Source organism: Lissotriton helveticus, chromosome 1_1 (genome assembly GCF_964261635.1).
Source record: "Lissotriton helveticus chromosome 1_1, aLisHel1.1, whole genome shotgun sequence".
NCBI classification, from domain to species: Eukaryota; Metazoa; Chordata; class Amphibia; order Caudata; family Salamandridae; genus Lissotriton; species Lissotriton helveticus.
In genome coordinates, this window is record NC_136057.1 from 1055388314 (window position 1) to 1055406874 (window position 18561).

General features: G+C 46.3%; 1 protein-coding gene across 2 annotated transcripts in view; it reads right to left on the reverse strand.

Annotated features, from left to right (window-relative positions):
• LOC144820631 (src substrate cortactin-like) overlaps positions 1 to 17205 on the reverse strand; it is a 186473-nt gene extending 169268 nt beyond the window's left edge. The window contains exon 1 of one of the 2 annotated variants that reach the window (XM_078677948.1): positions 16920 to 17205. The gene's annotated coding sequence lies outside the window, so the exon portion shown is untranslated. The remainder of the gene's footprint in view (positions 1 to 16919) is intronic. The other variant, XM_078677949.1, reaches the window with a different exon arrangement.
• Between the last annotated feature and the right edge of the window lie 1356 nt (positions 17206 to 18561).

Genomic DNA, 18561 nt, shown 5'->3' on the forward strand with positions numbered 1-18561 from the left:
TTGTCACCAGCCCATCAATTCCACCAGCAGTACAGAAAATGTTGAGGTTACTCCAGAAGCCTTGCTTACCAGTAATCGGCCAAGCCTTTTAAAGGCAGAGTCCAGGGAGGCAGACAACTCCGTTCATGCCAACAGGGTCAGCATGTACTTGCTTTTAGCTCCCCTTCAGCAGCGTCACCCAAGCTACTTTGATTTGCTTTGCAGACTCACAGTCAGCCAGCAGGATATGGCATTTCTTCTCCAGCTGGAAATCCATCACCGGTGGGTTTTGCAGATTGTTCAAAGGGGCTAAGCCCTACCTTTCGTTTATTCAGCACATCATACTCCCCTCATGCCAGATCAAATTTCAGCAGATCACGTCTCAATCTTAATGCAGGAAGTCAACCTTCTGCTGGTCAAATGTGCCGCTGAGTGACTACTGGGCTCATAGAGGGACAAGAGGTGCTACTCAAGGTACTTACTAGTGCTGAAGTAGAATGGAGGTTTCACAACTATACTGGGTATTATTGAATGCCTTTCTGTGAAAGGACAACTTCAAAAGCTCACCCTGTCACAGATCATCTCTGCTTTGGATCATGGAGGCTAGATGGTGGTTTTGGGCTTGTGAGATGCTTATTTTCAAATACCTGTCCTCCAATCTCGCAGTCGCTACCTGTCGTTAACAGATGAGTCAGAAAACTTCCATTACCGCATGCTGCCCTTGGGTGTCCACTAAAGTGAGGGCATTTATTGCAGCACGTCTTTGGCAGTCAGGGATACTTATACTCTCGTACCTTGATGACTGGCCGCTCAAGGTGGGTCTACTGCGGTTGGTCGCAGACTACCTTCGAACAATGACCGCTTTCTTGACTTCAATGGGATTTTCCTTCAGAGAGACAAAGTCCTACCTGAACCCTGTCCAGAGACTTTTCTTCATGGGCACTGTCCTGGTAACAGTGGTGTCCAAGGCCTTTTCACGACTGCATCCAGTCCAGGACATTCGGGATATGATCCTGAAGTTTTACAGATCAGTCCTGGGTCTTGTGAGGATGGCCCTGAGAATTCCTGGACTCCTAGCCTCATGTACCCTCCTTGTCTCATGGGCCTGATGGCATACACAATCCCTGTAGTGGATCCTCAAGTTTCAGTGGGTCCAGCACTGAGGTGATCTCTCAGATTCCATCCAAATCTCTCAGGCGATTGCTCAGGATCCTCAGTAGTGGCACTAGCACCATTCTGATCTACAGCATGACACTCTTCATTTCCCAACCAGATTTCATAGGTGTGATGAACACGTCCCTGCTGTGGATGATGGCTAATCATGGAGAGGTGGAGATCAGAGGCCTCTGTCCTTTAGCAGAGCACCAGTTCCATGTCAATCATTTGCAGCTTTGTGCAATCTGGCTGGATCTGGAAGCGTTACTTATGACCATCGGGGGAGACAGGTAAAGGTCCTCAGAGACAACATGACAGTCATGTGTTATTGTGACATGCTAAGAGAAGTGTGGTCCTGGATTCTGTGCCAAGAGGCTTTGCACCTTTGGAAATGGCTCGACTAGCAACAGATCTTTCTTTGCACCAACAACCTGAAAAGGTCCCTGAATGCCAGAGTTGACTGGCGTACCATGAACGTCATCTCCTTCTGGAGGTGGAAATAGGCACCATCGTACGGGTGGGTTGTGACGTGAGGACAGCACCGGCTAGATCTATTTGCCAGCATCGAGAATACATCAGGTTAGGATGTGTTGAGGTATTTCCTCAAGAACACCATAAAATGAACAAAGCAAATACACACTGAAAAGCACAAAGTCTTGTGTTTAAGGTAGATGGGTCCCTTTATTCCAGACACTTTTAGAACGGAATCACCTGATCACAGTTAGTGACTGATGTCACATACGGCCCAAACAGTACACAGTGCATGGAGAGAACGGGTAACGGATAGGGTTGTGCCTTTCTCAGAAAAAATGGTGCCCATTTGTATTCATTCAGCTGTTTATTTTGGAACGGGTCAAGCTCTGCTTAATCACTCAAATAAAATGTGTTGTACTTTTTGTAGTGGAAACCTGCAAAAAAAAAAAAAAAACGCTCTGCTAGGTGAAAAAAAAATTCTCAGCATTGTTTTGCACCAAGGCAATTATCCATCTGTTTGTTTTAATAATCAGTTATAAATCATAAACAGCTTTCGATATTTTGACAATTTTTTTTCTCCATGTTATTGTTGTTTTAGGTTTATATTTGAAATGAAAAATGCATAATTTCACTAGTTTTCCAAATTCTTTATTTGTATAGAAACAAAGCACGGCCAGGTGAGAACCCTAGCTGGGGAAGTGTGTTGAGTAACATAGAGGCGTCAGATACCTAGGTCTCTTAGAGTGCCACTGCACCGAGTTTGGTTTCCCGCCCGAGTGACAGCCTTCAGAATGAATCCCAAGAGCCCGTACACTTTTCGCTGTGGCATGCCACGCTGGAGGCTGGCTGCATACACACTCTGCATGTAAACATTTCTTATGGGCCCAGGGGTCAGTCATATTGTAGGTGGGCCCTTCGCAAGAGGTGTACCTGTTCATAGTTTACAAATATTTAGTGCAGGGGAAGAGAAAACCCAGTCCCCGTTACTGGCACCGTTAGCTTTCTCGTCATAAAGATGGAAGTCTGGTTTATAGAATCTATAAATAAATATGTTGCATCACGAGTATGGGGTGGGGCTGCTAAAAAGCGCAAGGCCTGGGGAAGAATGACCCACTTGTCCTCCTCCCACTCCATTCTATCTACCTCGCCCGCGCGCACACGTGCGTCTATCTATCTGACTCCGTGTGAAGGGGCGCGGCTGAGGCCTCCCTGCAGCAGGAAAACAATGCGACGCTCGTGAGCACGTGAGGCCGCAGACTGTCAGCAGCGCCGTCTGTCTACCGAGCTGCACTCCCACCCCCGCCTGTCCTTCGTCACAGGCGTCTCTTGAAGCCAGCCATTTAGACACTGGAATGGGTGAGGGGGCAAGAGGAGGAACAAGCATTTGCAATGCAATAGGTCTCGCATTAGGGAAGTTTGAGCTATGGGGATTGTAAATGACACATTTTTAGGACTCGCCCTGCGATTGCAGGCCAAAGGCCTGCTGTCGCAGAGCGAGTCTTTTGTAATCGTTTCAGGCTTTTGACTTTCAAGGACTAGGCAGAGCGGACAAGAGGCTGTTACGCGCACGCAGCCGGCCGCAATCGGATCAGGTCGCGCGCTCACCCTCTCCTGTCTCTTCTTTCTCTCCTTGGAAGCCTCATGCATACACACACACAGCCACAGCCCCTGCTTTTCGCACAAGCACACACACAGAGACACACACACGGGCACACGAGCGCACATACACACACATACATGCACACATACACACACACACATGCACACATACAGACACCTCCCCCCCCCCCAAGGGTGAGATGTTCCCCCCCTCTTTCCTCGCACTCACCTGAGAGGTCGGCGCGGGCCCCGTCGAGCAGCAGGAGGCAGGCGGTGAGCAGCAGCGGCGGCTCCATGGCGCTCGGTCCGTCCGTCTGTCTGACTGCCGGCGCGTGCGTAAGAGAACAAGGACCAGTGCGTCCCTCCTACGCACTGAGCGAGCGCGTGCCCGCCCGCCACAGAAAGAGAGCAGGACAAGGACCCAGGTTTAATGTCAGCTGCGTACGACCCGAGCCCGAGGACAGGGGGCAGACCAGGGCCATGGAAGTATAAGAAGGACAAGGCCCGCGGCCCGCCTGCGCTCGTGTATCGCTTTGTGTGAGCTGCCAGGTAACAGTGAGTATTCCCAATATTCGGCGTTGCTTTGGGGGTGCCCAGACACTCGTCTCCCAAGCTCGGGTGTCTTTTCGCCGCAGCTCAGGGCACTGCTTACACTCTTTCTTTTCAGTGCGCACTTTGATTTTCAGCAGACCTGCATCCCTGTGCTATGGCAGTAGCCGCCGCATACACCGTGACATGTGCAGAGACGGCGCCAAGTCCACACAGTTATTTATTTAATGCGTTTTTATATAGCGCGGACTTTACCCGAAGGCGTCAGAGGCTTCACAATAGAAACAGAACTGATACTTGTTTAATTTACACAGAGAACCGTTAAACCTTTACTTTTCGGATTACACAATATGTTTGTACAGTGTATTTAGGTGCTCGTTATTTCTGTTTTCTTCACTGAGTTTTGCACTTTCTTTGCTTCTGACAGATTCCCCGAACGCCCTGTTTTATACTTTGGTGCAGGCATGTTTAAATGCCCTGCTCTGCTTCCCACAATGCCCCTGCTCTCCTGGTGTGCCTCTTTGGGAAAAAACCTGAACCTTCACAGATGTTACATACTCATGCCTGTTCACAAGCCTTGCTTCCTTTACCATGCTACGTTAATATTGAGATGCACTCGCCAGTGCAAACAACACAAAGATTGACCTCGCCACCCATGATAGTTTTGGAAACGGGTTTCTTTAAAGAGGACAGAAGAAGTTCAGACTAACTGGGACATTGAACTTCCAGCACACTGCTGTTTACCTTTTTTTTATATTCATAAGTTAATAATATTTAAATAAACTAGTCACCAAGTGACTAATAGAGCAAATCTAACGAGTCATCTCCCACTGTAAAGACAGGAGCACCTTGCAAGAAATGTTTTGTACAATTGGTTCAAGCATTTTGCACCACAGTATACCATATATGAGAAGTAAAAAGAACTAACCTTTTAGAGTGCATTCCGCTGCAGAACCATGATAATGGCATATGTTCCCTTCACAATCAAGCTGTAATTGCCAATAAAAATCATTTTTGGATAGTTGGAAACAGATTCTAAACTAGTAGACATGCATGTCCCTGGTGGAAACCATAGATGAATGTGATGAAGGAAACCTTGCTTTAGTGACTTCCATGGGTACATTCTTCAAGAGGGCGTCTTTCTTTGCAGATCGAGCATTGCCTAAAGCTGCTGTGGTTTTCCGGAATTGTCACATATGCTCCTCCCAGCACGTGCATACTTAAGGAGGAAGGCATGGGTCCTAAAACTACACCACAAGAGGTGTTTCTCCTATGCTGCTGCTTCTTCAGCTTCATGGCAGTCACTAAGGGGCTTATTTACAAGCCCGTTTTGCTACTTTTGTGACACTTTTAACATGGGAAAAGTGACACAAAAGTGGCGCAAGCAGCTTGTAAATATGCCCCTAAGTTTGTAAGCTAATTGGATACAGAGGCAAAGCCACAGTTTTGCGGGTAGAATTTGGGATTTTTCTTTTAGCCCTTAACCATTATCCATTAAATGGATGCTGTTTTTGGCTTCCCATTCTTTAAAGATTCTGTTGCAGAACCTCTGTTGAAACAATTGCCACATAGGACTCTCCAGCTTTTATTCATTTCACTTTGCATATTTCTCTATTTTATTACCTGCTCACTCTCTTTATTCTTTGATACTGGGAAAGATTTTTTTAAGAACTTCAGCCCATTGGTCAAAGATGTAAGCTACCATAACCATGATTCTGATGTTTTAGGGGTTAGTCGGATAAACATAAAGTACTTTGGGAGAAGCTGTTTATTCAGGTTTAAATGAATGCATTTCCATCTAAAGAAGGCCAGACTTAATGACTTTGTCAATGCTTGTTTTAGGTCAAGCCTAGTAAAATCATGCGCTGCTCTGTAAGGCATGCTGTATTGAGGTAGGGACTTGATGCTCCGCCCACTCTCCGCCCACATTTTTAATTGGCTTGTCTCATTGTCCTCTGTAAAATATGGCTATTCATTGGTCAAAAGGCTTAGTAGTCCCTCCTTACTACTGCCATGTCTCATTTTGTAGCCTTCCATGGCAATATACCCCGTTAAGTGTGTTGTTGCCGGGTAGGCTTTTACTACATCCTCCGAGCACTATTTTCTCAAATAGATTTGTCCTGCCGGTTGTTGCAGGCAGGACACGCTGTCTCCTGAGGCTTTTTAATTTTTTTTTATAGTAAGCATTTGCAATGCAATAGGTCTCACATTTGCGAGAGTTTAGGAGCGGTTTGGAGAACCCTGGTTTAAGCTATTAGCATTAAAAATAACAATGCCTTTTATTTATCTGTTTTAAAAGCAACACATAAAAAAAGGCATTGGCATTTACAATGACAATAGCTCAAACTCTCATAAATGCGAGGCCTATTGCATTGAAAATGCTTGTTTGTTTATGTGTTGGTTTTGAAAATAGCTAAATTAATAGCTTTGTCATTTACAATGCCAATAGTTATAACTTTCGCAAATGTGACACCTATAGCATTTGTAATGCAATAAGTGTTGTATTTACGTGAATTAGATGTATTGATATTACAAATAACAATGGCTTTTATTTTTTTTATAATTAATACTTAAATAAAAGTTATTGTAATTTATAATGGCAATAGCTTAAACTTTTGTAAATAACCTTTGTGAAGATTATGTTCAGTGTATTTTATTGTGACAAAAATCCAAGAACAGAAGTGAAAAATTAACATCTTTTTGTGACATTTGTAATAAAGCTTGAAACATTGAGAGAACATATTTGAACCAGTTGTTGTTGAATGGTTGCACAGATTGATGCTGTGGGGGCGCGGAGTGACGTTGTGGTGGCGACGAGTGATGCTGTGGCGTTCAGTGATGCTGTGGTAGCGCATAGTGATGTTGTGGTGCCCCTGAGTGATGCTGTGGTGGCCCTGAGTGATGCTGTGGTGGTGCTGAGTGATAATGTGGTGGTGCTGAGTGATAATGTGGTGGTGCTGAGTGGTGCTGTGGTGGTGCTGAGTGATGCTGTGGTAGTGCTGAGTGATACTTTGGTGATGCTGAGTGGTGCTGTGTTGGTGCTGAGTGATAATGTGGTGGTGCTTAGTGATAATGTGGTGGTGCTGAGTGATGCTGAGTGATGCTGGTGTAGCGGTGAATGATGATGTGGTGATGCTGAGTGGTGCTGTGGTGGCGCGGAGTGATGCTGGGGTGGTGCTGAGTGGTGCTGTGGTGGTGCTGAGTGGTGCTGGGGTGGTGCTGAGTGATGCTGTGGTGGTGCTGAGTGATGCTGTGGTGGTGCTGAGTGATGCTGTGGTGGTGCTGAGTGATGCTGTGGTGGTGCTGAGTGGTGCTAAGTGATGCTGTGGTGATGCTGAGTGGTGCTGTGGTGGTGCTGAATGATAATATGGTGGTGCTGAGTGATAATGTGGTGGTGCTGAGTGGTGCTGTGGTGGTACTGAGTGGTGCTGTGGTGGTGCTGAGTGATGCTGTGGTGGTGCTGTGTGGTGATGTGGTGGTGCTGAGTGATACTGTGGTGATGCTGAGTGATAATGTGGTGGTGCGGAGTGATGCTGGGGTAGCGCTGAGTGATGATGTGGTGATGCTGAGTGGTGGTGTTGTGGTGCTGAGTGATGCTGGGGTGACGCTGAGTGATGCTGTGGTGGTGCTGAGTGGTGCTGTTGTGGTGCAGAGTGGTGCTGTTGTGGTGCAGAGTGGTGCTGTTGTGGTGCAGAGTGGTGCTGTTGTGGTGCAGAGTGGTGCTCTGGTGGTGCTGAGTGATGCTGGGGTGGCGCTGAGTGATGCTGAGTGATGCTGTGGTGGTGCTGAGTGATGCTGTGGTGGTGCTGAGTGGTGCTGTGGTTGTGCGGAGTCGTGCTGTGGTGGTGCCGAGTGATGCTGTGGTGGTGCTGAGTGATGCTGTGGTGGTGCTGAGTGATGCTGTGGTGGTGCAGAATGATAATACGGTGGTGCTGAGTGGTGCTGTGGTGGTGCTGAGTGATGCTGTGGTGCTGCTGAGTGGTGCTGTGGTGGTGCTGAGTGATAATGTGGTGGTGCTGTGGTGGTGCTGAGTGGTGCTGTGGTGGTACTGAGTGGTGCTGTGGTGCTGTGGTGGTGCTGAGTGATGCTGTGGTGGTGCTGTGTGGTGATGTGGTGGTGCTGAGTGATACTGTGGTGATGCTGAGTGATAATGTGGTGGTGCGGAGTGATGCTGGGGTAGCGCTGAGTGATGATGTGGTGATGCTGAGTGGTGGTGTTGTGGTGCTGAGTGATGCTGGGGTGACGCTGAGTGATGCTGTGGTGGTGCTGAGTGATGCTGTTGTGGTGCAGAGTGGTGCTCTGGTGGTGCTGAGTGATGCTGGGGTGGCGCTGAGTGATGCTGAGTGATGCTGTGGTGGTGCTGAGTGATGCTGTGGTGGTGCTGAGTGGTGCTGTGGTTGTGCTGAGTGGTGCTGTGGTGGTGCCGAGTGATGCTGTGGTGGTGCTGAGTGATGCTGTGGTGGTGCTGAGTGATAATGTGGTGGTGCAGAATGATAATATGGTGGTGCTGAGTGGTGCTGTGGTGGTGCTGAGTGGTGCTGTGGTGGTGCTGAGTGATGCTGTGGTGCTGCTGAGTGGTGCTGTGGTGGTGCTGAGTGATAATGTGGTGGGTAATTAATAAAACCACTTATGCATAGCTGGGAGCTGCTTTATTGTAAGCAACAGACATGCTACATGCGCTGCACAACGAGTGTTTGCTTATGGTTTGAAAGGCATGTGGGGCCCCGTTTTTTAAAGGTTAAATGACACACTTTAAAGGCAACATTAGATCCCAAGTGGCAGGCACGCTGTATGCGCTGCAGAACGAGTGTTTGCATATGGGTTGACAGGTGTGTGGGGCCCCGTTTTTAAAAGCTACATTTGATGCTTTAAAGACAGCATCGGATCCCAAGTGGCAGTCGCGCTGTATGCACTGAACAACGAGTGTCTGCTTACAGGTTTAAAGGAGTGTGGGGCTCTAGATTTTTTTAGATAAATTCCACACGTTTAAAAATCCCTCATAACCTCTGCAATATTTTGTTTAAGCTGTAACAGTATTTTTTTTAACTATACAGTTAAACTACAAATAGCTGTATAATACTATATACCAAGCATACACAATTATTAAAAGACATAGGAAAATAAGGCCTACATTTATCGCACAATACATCTTTAACGCAACATTTATAACAAAGTACCAGATGCAGCTAACCTCTGCAACAGGTTTGTAAACAAACGGCGAGAAAAGTGATAAAACCCACGCCCCAGCTCCACTTCTAAAGAGAACACAATTAATTTTATGGTGGACCAAAAGCATAATATAAAACTTATGCTTATCTCCAGGAAGCGCAATAAAGATGTGCGTCTGTGCTCAAGAAAGCATGCCATGCAAGCTACTTTGCATTACGTATCACATGTGCAAAACGCACAGGGCAAAGGAGTACACTATTATATAGCATATACTTGTTTTCTACATTTATATGTTTTCTTTTTTATTAATTATCACGCACACGGACTGCTTATTTTAAACTAAATAGTCCTATTGCAGAGCTCTTCGCTAGCAGTACTACGGATTTTACTTGTAAATATAAAAAGCTCTTATGCGTAAAACATCAGTCTCTGCTGTAAAAATAAACAGATCACCGTGGCGTGTTCGCAATGCACAGCCATAGCTCTACTTAAAATGTATGTTATACCACAGGGTGTAGACATATGTTGTCGGGATGCCAAACATTTTTAAACACAATTGCAGGAGGTGAAAATACTATAGTTTAAATAACCAACCGGTGTGCAGCACCAATAGAGCCCGCGTTTCCCAGAGAGCCGAACCGGTTCCTCAGTTGCATGGCAGCGGTTTAAACTACATTTATGCTAAATCAGAAGGGATGTGGCGGCAACGATACCAAATCCAGTTTTAGCTACCTCTGTGCGCGTAGCTTTGTATCTGTGCACATCATACACAGTACAAAAAAGACATCATTCCGTGCTAACAAAACAAATATGTTTTAGGTAATGTAAATAGTGCTGATAAAAAGCACGGTTACAACTACGGGTGAAATTGGCAATAAGTAAACCTGCATAAAGACGCACACCGTTTAACAGTTAAAAACCTTACATTTTAAAGTGCAAATCTGTAATATACCATAGCTAGGAATGTAATAAACGTAAGTGCTGTTTGTTAGTTAGCTCCGTATATTACCTCACACATAAATGTTTAGCGCTGCTTGAATTGTAAAAATAACTCCTGTGCCTGCCCACTAAAATATGCTTGTTCTTAAAAAAAACATGCGATCCCAAGCAGCAGCTGCGCTGAATACGTGACACAACGAGTGTCTGCTTACACATTTAAAAGCGAGTAAGGCACTCGTCTTTCTTTTTTTTACCAAAAAGTCTATAAAACATCGGGATTGCTAACAAAATATCACACGGAGTAGCGCTGCACATTAATAATAATTTCGAGCACTTTGCTATTTAGATTGTAACAGCGCAGCCTCCTCGATCCTTTTCAATTAGCATCAGCTACAATAGTTATATTCAGGGGGTACAACACGTTTAAAAGCATATTGTCCTCAAAAAAACTCCTGATCCCAAGCAGCAAACATGCGAAATACGTCCGACACAGGTTACAAAGCATATAGAGCCCTCCTCTTTCTATAACTAAATTGCTTGTTTTTAAAAAAAACACATGATCCCAAGCAGCAGCCGCGCTGAATACGTGACACAACGAGTGTCTGCTTACAGATTTAAAGGCGAGTAAGACGTGTAAGGCTATAAAACATCGGGACAGCTAACAAAACCTCACGTGCTTAAACAAACAAGAACATCGCCAAAAGAAACAAGACGGAGGGAAGAGAGGGGAGGGGGGAGGAGAAATGCGACACGGCGGGAAGGGGCAGGCAGGATGACTCAGGGGAGGGGGCGGAGCGGGGCAGAGCGGCATGTGGGTGTGAAGAAGCCGGGCCTTTGAAGTGAAGCTAAGCTTCACTTCAAAGGTGTCGGAGGAATGCGGGCGGCTGTGCACGCGCTTTTAAGCTCAATGCACATGCGCATTGAGCTTAAAAGTCACGGGCACTGCAAGGAATCGCCACGATTCCTTGCAAGTTAGATAAAGAGTCGATGAGCCCCTATAGTCTCGCTTGCTCGATGCGCATGCGCATCGACAGGCGAGACCTAAAAACACGAAAAAGGTGACATCAGTGACCATGAAACATCAAACTTAGAGATGATAAAAGTCAACTTTCAGAAGTCCTTAAAATGGCTGCATACAAAGCCCCACCAGTCTGCCTGTAAGCTCTACAAGTTGAATGCTAATGATATGGTGTAAATTATTCAGAGGAAATTATCAATTCAGCCACAGTCCAATAGAAATCTTCCCTAGCCCAACATTTTCCACTAAGTCCACTTGAGTGAAAGCAGGGTCTTCTAGGTTGGATTGGCCCATCTCAAATACCAGATAACTGCGGTGAAGACCAACCGGGCCTGTACTGTCTCCTGGAACATTAGTTACATAAAGATCAGCATTCCCTCCTCCTCTCAGTAGGACCCGCCTCTCACTGGGCTCCCTACAGCTCTCCCAGCACTCCCTGCCCCTCCAAACTCTGGCTTCAGCTCTCCTGGTCCTGCGTACACCCCGCTTGAGAAGCTCTCCCTCAGCCTGCCTGGGCAGCACTTCTGGTCCACCTGTGGCGCGGGCAGCCTGGCTCAGGGGCGGCTGGGGCTGGCCGGGACCCACAGTACCTGGCTGTGCTCTAACCTGGAGCTCTAGAGTCTAGGTGAGCTAAGCCTGGTTTTGACAGTCTAGCTTGGTCAGGTCTGGGTCTGCCAAAGTCTAGCTGTGGTCTGGCCTACGTGTGATCAGAGACGTTTGAAGGTATGGAGAAAGTGGGCTATTGCCTAGGACACGCACCTTGCAAGGGGCCTCGGTAAAGTGAATGGAACATACGAACTTCCTGCCACTACAAAGCTGCTCATAAAAATCAACTTATTTTTCTAATTTGACAGGCAAGCATGCATAACGGAAACTTAGCACCAGATTTACTGAGGTTCATGCTGGGGAAAAGTCACACAAAGTGATGCAAAGCAGTGCAAAATCTTACAAGGCCATTTACTTGCTAGCGTAAAAATCTTTCAATAAACAAAGGTGTGTTTACTCATTACACAACGAAAGCCAAACGTGGTGATATTTCCACATGTCCTTGTTTTGTAATATTTGCAACTTCACTCCTGTTAATTGCTGTTGCTTGGCACAATACCATATATTCTCGAGTGACACAGAAAGAAACAAGCAGACACGCATACACAAGCATTCCACACATTTCCTTTAATATACCTTCCAAGAGTGTGTCTATTCTCTCCCCCTGTCTCTCGTATTTCTCTCACACAAAAACAATCACAGACAAGCACACAGGTAAGCAGACAAACAATAGCAGACACTTACTCAAATGATTCAGGTGGGATTAAAGCCATTTGAACCTGGTTACCTCCCATGGCTTTCTGAATAGCGTTGTCAACGGGCTGCCTCGATTTCTGTGTTTGTAACACAGCGTGATGGTGAACACCCAGACGGTATGCAGATGAGCCCAGGCTGAATAGTTCAGAGGGGGCTCGGCTTAGGTCTACAGAAGTGCCTTGGCTGTCAGAGAAAGGCCGCCAGCACCAGGGCTTCATGAGTACCGGCACTCTCCTTGGCAGTAGAGAAGTGCTGGTACTCAGAGTAATAAAACTAAGAAGTGCCGGTACTCAGTACCGGTGAGTACCAGCCCATTTAAAGCACTGAATATATCCAATAGAACTCACTCAGCTTCGTCTCCCTCTACCTCTCTCTCATGACCTCACCCCTCTCTCTATCACATTCTGTGCTTACATGTATGGTTGTGACTCCTGATCCCCTCTCTCTACCTCAGTTCTCTCTACCCCATCCCTCTCACGGTACCTCACTAGTCTTTATCCATCTGAACACCCTGCATCTCTTCTCCATCTACTTCACTCCTCACACAACCTCATGTCAGTCTTTATCCCACCTCTCTATTTCTCTCTTAATGCCTCTACTACCATGCCACTGACCCTTTTCTCTATCATCAACTCCTATCTCTTCCTCTCTCTCAAACAAACTCTCACAATCTCTCTGGACCTCCTTTTCCATTTCACCTCACCCCTTCCACCTCATCAATCTCGACCTCTCACAACTCTCTACTTTAGTATAAACCTCACCTCTTTCTCTATTTCACTTATGTCTCTCAACTTCCTCTTGTCGTTCCACTCCAGATATCTCCTTCTACCCTTTACTCTTCTCTCTACCTTTTGTCTTCCTCACTACTCTTTACCTGACCCACTTGTTTATATTTCTTCTTAGTTTGCTCTCTCTACTTTGCCTCTGTTTTCCTCTAGTCTCTCTTTCTCTTCCTCAACCCCTGGTGTACTGCACTTTATTGTCTCTATTTCAAATTCAAATTGACTTTATTTCGGATATATTGCAATCCATAAAAGTACACACAGTAGACAATACATAATAAAACATCACAGTGATCACAAAGTCAATCTTAAATTACATACAACTCAAATGTATCATAAAAAAGAGTGCATTGACAGAATCAGAATAAAAAATGCAAGTAATGTCCAAATACAGAATATACGAAATAAAGTGCGATAGTGCCATAAACTGCAGTTAATGCACATTTACTCATCCAAACAATTTCTTAGTCTCATGGTCATTTTTAAAATTTCTAACACCTGAAGGACACTATCAGGATGCAGCAACTGTAAGTACATAAGGGCGGGTCTAATTTGGTTAAAATTTAATTTCTTTAAAAGGGTAACCAGAAACCGCTTTCGGGGATATTCATAAAATGTACATAAAAATATAAAATGCAGCATATCCTGTGGAGACTTCCCGTCGCAGCCACAGGGAGCTGCTGGTTTCTTAAAAATGTCCGACTTGGGTCTAATTAAAAGCTGATGAAAGATGTTAAACCTGAAATGGGTCAGCAAAAATTTTTCATGGGTGGTGAAGGAGCATGTTAGATACAATTCCATTGAGTTACAAGTACTCAACATGATGTACATTCTAACATTAGGTTTCAAGAGCTCTACTTCATCTCTTACAGCATTACGGTTCAGGAAAAAAGCTCTCTTAATTGCAGCAACATCACCCTTAACTATATCCCCCGGGTTATCAAACAGGTTCACGCGGCCAAGCTTCAAGAATTGGGACCTCAAATATTTAAGCCAGGGTACACGCATTGCGTGGTCAAGCGATAAGAGATCCTCCACTATCAAGTGGGTCAGAGGGATTGCATCACTTAACCATAGTTTTACCCAGCACAACAACGGTTTCAATCCAACAATGTCCAATAAATGCAAGCAGCCAAGTTCTTCATGAGCAGCTAAATTCGGTGTGCTCCCAGGGACACACAGCAGACGCTTTAAAAATGTATTTTCAACTATTTGAAGTTGGTCATAGTTTGTGTAGCCCCATATCTCACTTCCGTATACTGCAGTGGCTATGGATTTAGCGTTATATAGTTTCATCATAGCCACATTTGGCTTTTTGCCCAATTTAGAAGCAAAATTGAAGATAGAAGCATTTACCCTGGACATTTCCCCCTTCTTCTTGGCCAAATGTGGGGCCCAACACATCTTCGTATCAAATAAAACACCCAGGTAGGAAAACGACTGGGTGATGGGTATCGGAACATCATTCAGTTTAAAATTGAACTTCTTCTTTGGTTGACGGCCAACATGCATTATAAAAGATTTTGAGTTGTTGACCGTGAGGTCCCTATCAGACATAAATTTATTAAAACCATTCAAAAGTGCCTGAAGACCTAATTCTGTTCGTGAAATTAAGACCGCATCATCGGCATATAAAAGCAGAGGAATACCCCTCGCACCCGCCCTAGGACAATCAGATTTTATCTCCTGTAATTCAGCCTCCAGGTCATTTATATAAAAATTAAAAAGATAAGGGGCCATAATGCACCCCTGACGTACACCTTTATTAATTGGAAAACAACCCGTGGTTTCCCCAGTCGAAGAATACCTCACGTTGGCTCTTGTTTCATTGTGTAGATCCGCAAGGAACTCCACAATACCCCCATCTATTCCCTTATCCTTCATGGTCCTCCACAGCCTCCCCCTGTTGACACAGTCAAAGGCTGAGGAGAGATCCATGAAGGCAAGATGAATTGCTCCCTTCTGAACGACAGTATATTTATTCAGAATAAGGAACAGATTGAGACACTGCGTTATGGTTGAGCGCCCCTCACAAAAGCCATATTGAGAGATTGTCAAAATGTGGTTCTCATTCGACCAACTTATTAGGCGTTGAAGTATAACTCTCCCCATGATCTTTACCATTGAATCAATTAGGGATATGGGTCGATATCAAAGTGCACTTCCCCTATCTCCCTTCTTGAATACAGGGACTATAGTTGATAGTCCCCAAGATTCTGGACAACCCACAGTGGCCGCAGCATTAAATACGGCGACCAGAATGGGAGCCCAGAAAGCTGGATCAGACTTGTAAAGATCGGGGGGTATTCCGTCAGGCCCTGGCGCTTTATTAGCAGTGAGGCCCATTATGGCTGCCAAAACCTCACTTTCGTAAAAAATAATAGGGCTAACCCTGTCACAGGGGGCATCAGTCATAGATCCAGCATTTTCAGAGTAATATAAACTTTTAAAGTGGCCTTCCCATTCCTCTTTGGTTATACAGCAAGCAATTCCGTCACCGGGGTCCTCGGTCAAGAAAGGTTTCTTAACCAAAGCCCAGAATTTGGTGCTGCTATTCAAAGTAGAGGGGTCAAGCAATTCCTCCCACGCCTCTTTCTTCAGTAGCTCCTTACGGGAGATAGTAATAGCCTTATATTCCTTTCTACAGAGTTTTACAACCTCCCGATCCCTCGGGGAAGCTGACAAAGCAAGCCTCAGCTTGCGAGCAGCTACAGTGCAATCATGGCTAAACCATCTCTATTTCCTCTCCTTAACCTTATCTCTTTCTACTACACTCTTTTAACGCCTTGCCTATTTCTCTACCTCCCTTTCTCTACATACATCTTCCTCCTTCTACCACTCCTTATCTTTGCTTCTGGCTGCCTCCCCTTTCTCTATTTACTTATCTTCTGTCCCTACCCCATATATTTTCTTTCTGCATCATCTCTAACTATATTCCCTTCTCCTCCTGCTTCACATCTCTCCCTATACCTCTTTTTCACATCTGTGTTCATCTCTGGCATTCTGCCCTGTCCCATTTCTCTTACACAGCGGGGTCAAAGGTAAATGTCTAGCCTGAGAAGTGTACACATATAAAGAGGAGAAAAGGAAGGGACAAGGCAGGGGGGAAATAACTTAGGAAAACGTTATTACACTTTAACCAGTGAAATGTTCAAAATCCTCATATCAGCACTTTGATCTTCACTGTTGCAAGAAGAACAGCAATAGTGAAGGGGGTGGAATATTTGTGATTAACAAATATGCCCCAAATAAAGCTACAATTTAAAGCACCACAAATCCCTCAGCTGTTCCTGTGTATGAAATGGCCGAGCCGGCCTCAGCCCTGACTGAAACGGAAACAGAGCCTGGCCTGAGGCTGATAAAGACTTCTATGTGGGGCCAGGCCTAGCCATAACAAAATATAGCTGCAGCCTAACAACGTCTGGCCTCGTTATGCTTCTTAATTTGGCAGTTTTTAGGGGTGTGGGTTAGTGCATAATCTAGCTGGTGGGACATGGCCTAGCTCGGTGAGCTTCAGCTGGGGGTGTGGGGAACTCCATCTTTATTTTATTTAACTTTTTTTGTACACAGCGCGAAAGGTATCAGAGCGCTTTACATGGCACCAGTAGCATTACACAGACACGTTTATTTTAAAGTCACGGGGAGATTAAGTGATTTGCCCGGAATCACAGGATGTTTGAGCCTCTCCCCAAGATTCGAAGCGGGCTTCCCAGCTTAAAGGTCGGTCGCTCCGGCCGTTACGCTACATCCTATTGTAGCCACTGCGGCGGGGTCCGTCAGAAGTACAACTCACTAATGACTGTGTGGATGACAGGCGAGGAGCACACATGCAGCAGCTATGGTGATGTTGCAGCGCGCGGGACTCACTCCTTAGAAGCACCGGACGCCCAGTAGTCTGATTAATTGCTCGAAGTCCCACCCCGCGGCTCGAGCCGTCGCTGGTCCGCCCTTACCTTGTATCCTCGGCTCCCGCAGCCCTCTCGGGTTCTTGCACGGTGGGTGAGCCCGGGTGGTCGGGTGTCCGGGTCTCTGCGCTGTCAGGCCTCCGCCGTACCTCAGGTGCTCCCCCCGGGACCCGTAGCCACACCCCGCCGCACAGCGCCTGGTTTCCGGCTCAAAGGTACATTCCTGTCCCTCGTTCCTCTTCTGACTGCATGCCAGGGCTCTCGGCTTCTGAGAGTACTTCCTGCATTTCAGCACCTCCGGGCTGCCGACTCAGCCCGCGAATCCACTTCCTGCATCTCAGCGCTGCACCGAGGGCTGCCTGAAGCCAAGAGGAGAGCTTTCGGGTGGAGCTGCCGCGCCTGATGGAGGGCAGAGCTGCCGAAGACGGGGATCGAAGATTTGTAGGCACCGGTGTGCTCACCAGCTCTACAGGCTCCAGCATTTCAACAACTTCGGGCAGACAAGGCACGCTGACAGGGCGATCTGGATGTCAACCACTTCTGCCCTGTTTATGGCATAGGCCTGTCTGGGAGCACACACCTAAGAAGCAGAAGAGAATTATGTAGCAGGTGACAGGTTCTATGAGCAACACACCTGTAAGCATTTCACGCTACATCGGCCCAGGTGGTGAGAACATGCCTAGATGTAGGCTCCCAAGCTCGGTGTGCTATAGGGACTCACAGTGACCTTCCCAACGAGGGGCAAAAAGCTGCATCCGTTCTACACTATAGCTATTATAGGCAACTACTTTATGCCACCACCACAACCGGCCATGAGAGGGTGCCAGACGGCAATAACTCCCTGAAAAACGCCTGGAGAAACATAGGTTTTTTACTGTACAAATGTCATTCAGTGAAACATGTAACAGGAAAGCACTAATAACGATTTATATAACTGTAGACAAACACAGGTGGAAGTCCCCTGCATGGCTTAGAAACGTTGCGCCATCCTGCCATGTTTCTTACAATTAACCTGGCATTTTGAAACTCCACTCTGGGTGCTCCATTTTACTGTGCTATTCACCAGCAGAGCTTACATTGGCACCCAAAGTGCACCTCTAATTCCCCACCTGATAGAGAGTGGCTCATGGACCCTCATCGGAGGCTATGATGTGTCAGTGGTAGTTGGGCAAATGACCATAGTTCAGGGCACTGGCCTTTTTACCTGGAGCCCTGTGAGGAGAATAGCTATGGGCTTTTCCTTCAATGGTCTGTCCAATCCCTGCGACTGATGGCGGGGTGTGTCTATGTTGCTGCATCTCACTTTTGGGGCGAAGTCTGGACTAGGATCAACAAAACACCTTGACCAGTCCAAACTGGTCGGATTTTGGATTCCCTGCTCCAGAGAAGCCCAAGAAAACTGAACGCAATGATGGATGATGGAAGCCTCAAGGGACCAAGATTGCCTGGGAGCCTGGCGAGATCCCCCATCACAGCTGGTCTGGAGGTACAACTGAGACACGGCTCGCTAGTGCAGCTGCAGAAATGACAGAACAGGCCGGTGTGGGCCTGTCTGTATCATCAGTAGCGGCCAGCACCATGCCTGTCCTCCTCCCTGTAAAAGTAGGGTGCTTGTATCCATCCTTTCCCAGGCCTAGAGAGACCTGAGTATTCATACCCCTGACGTAGAGTCTGCTCCCATTGGGAAACA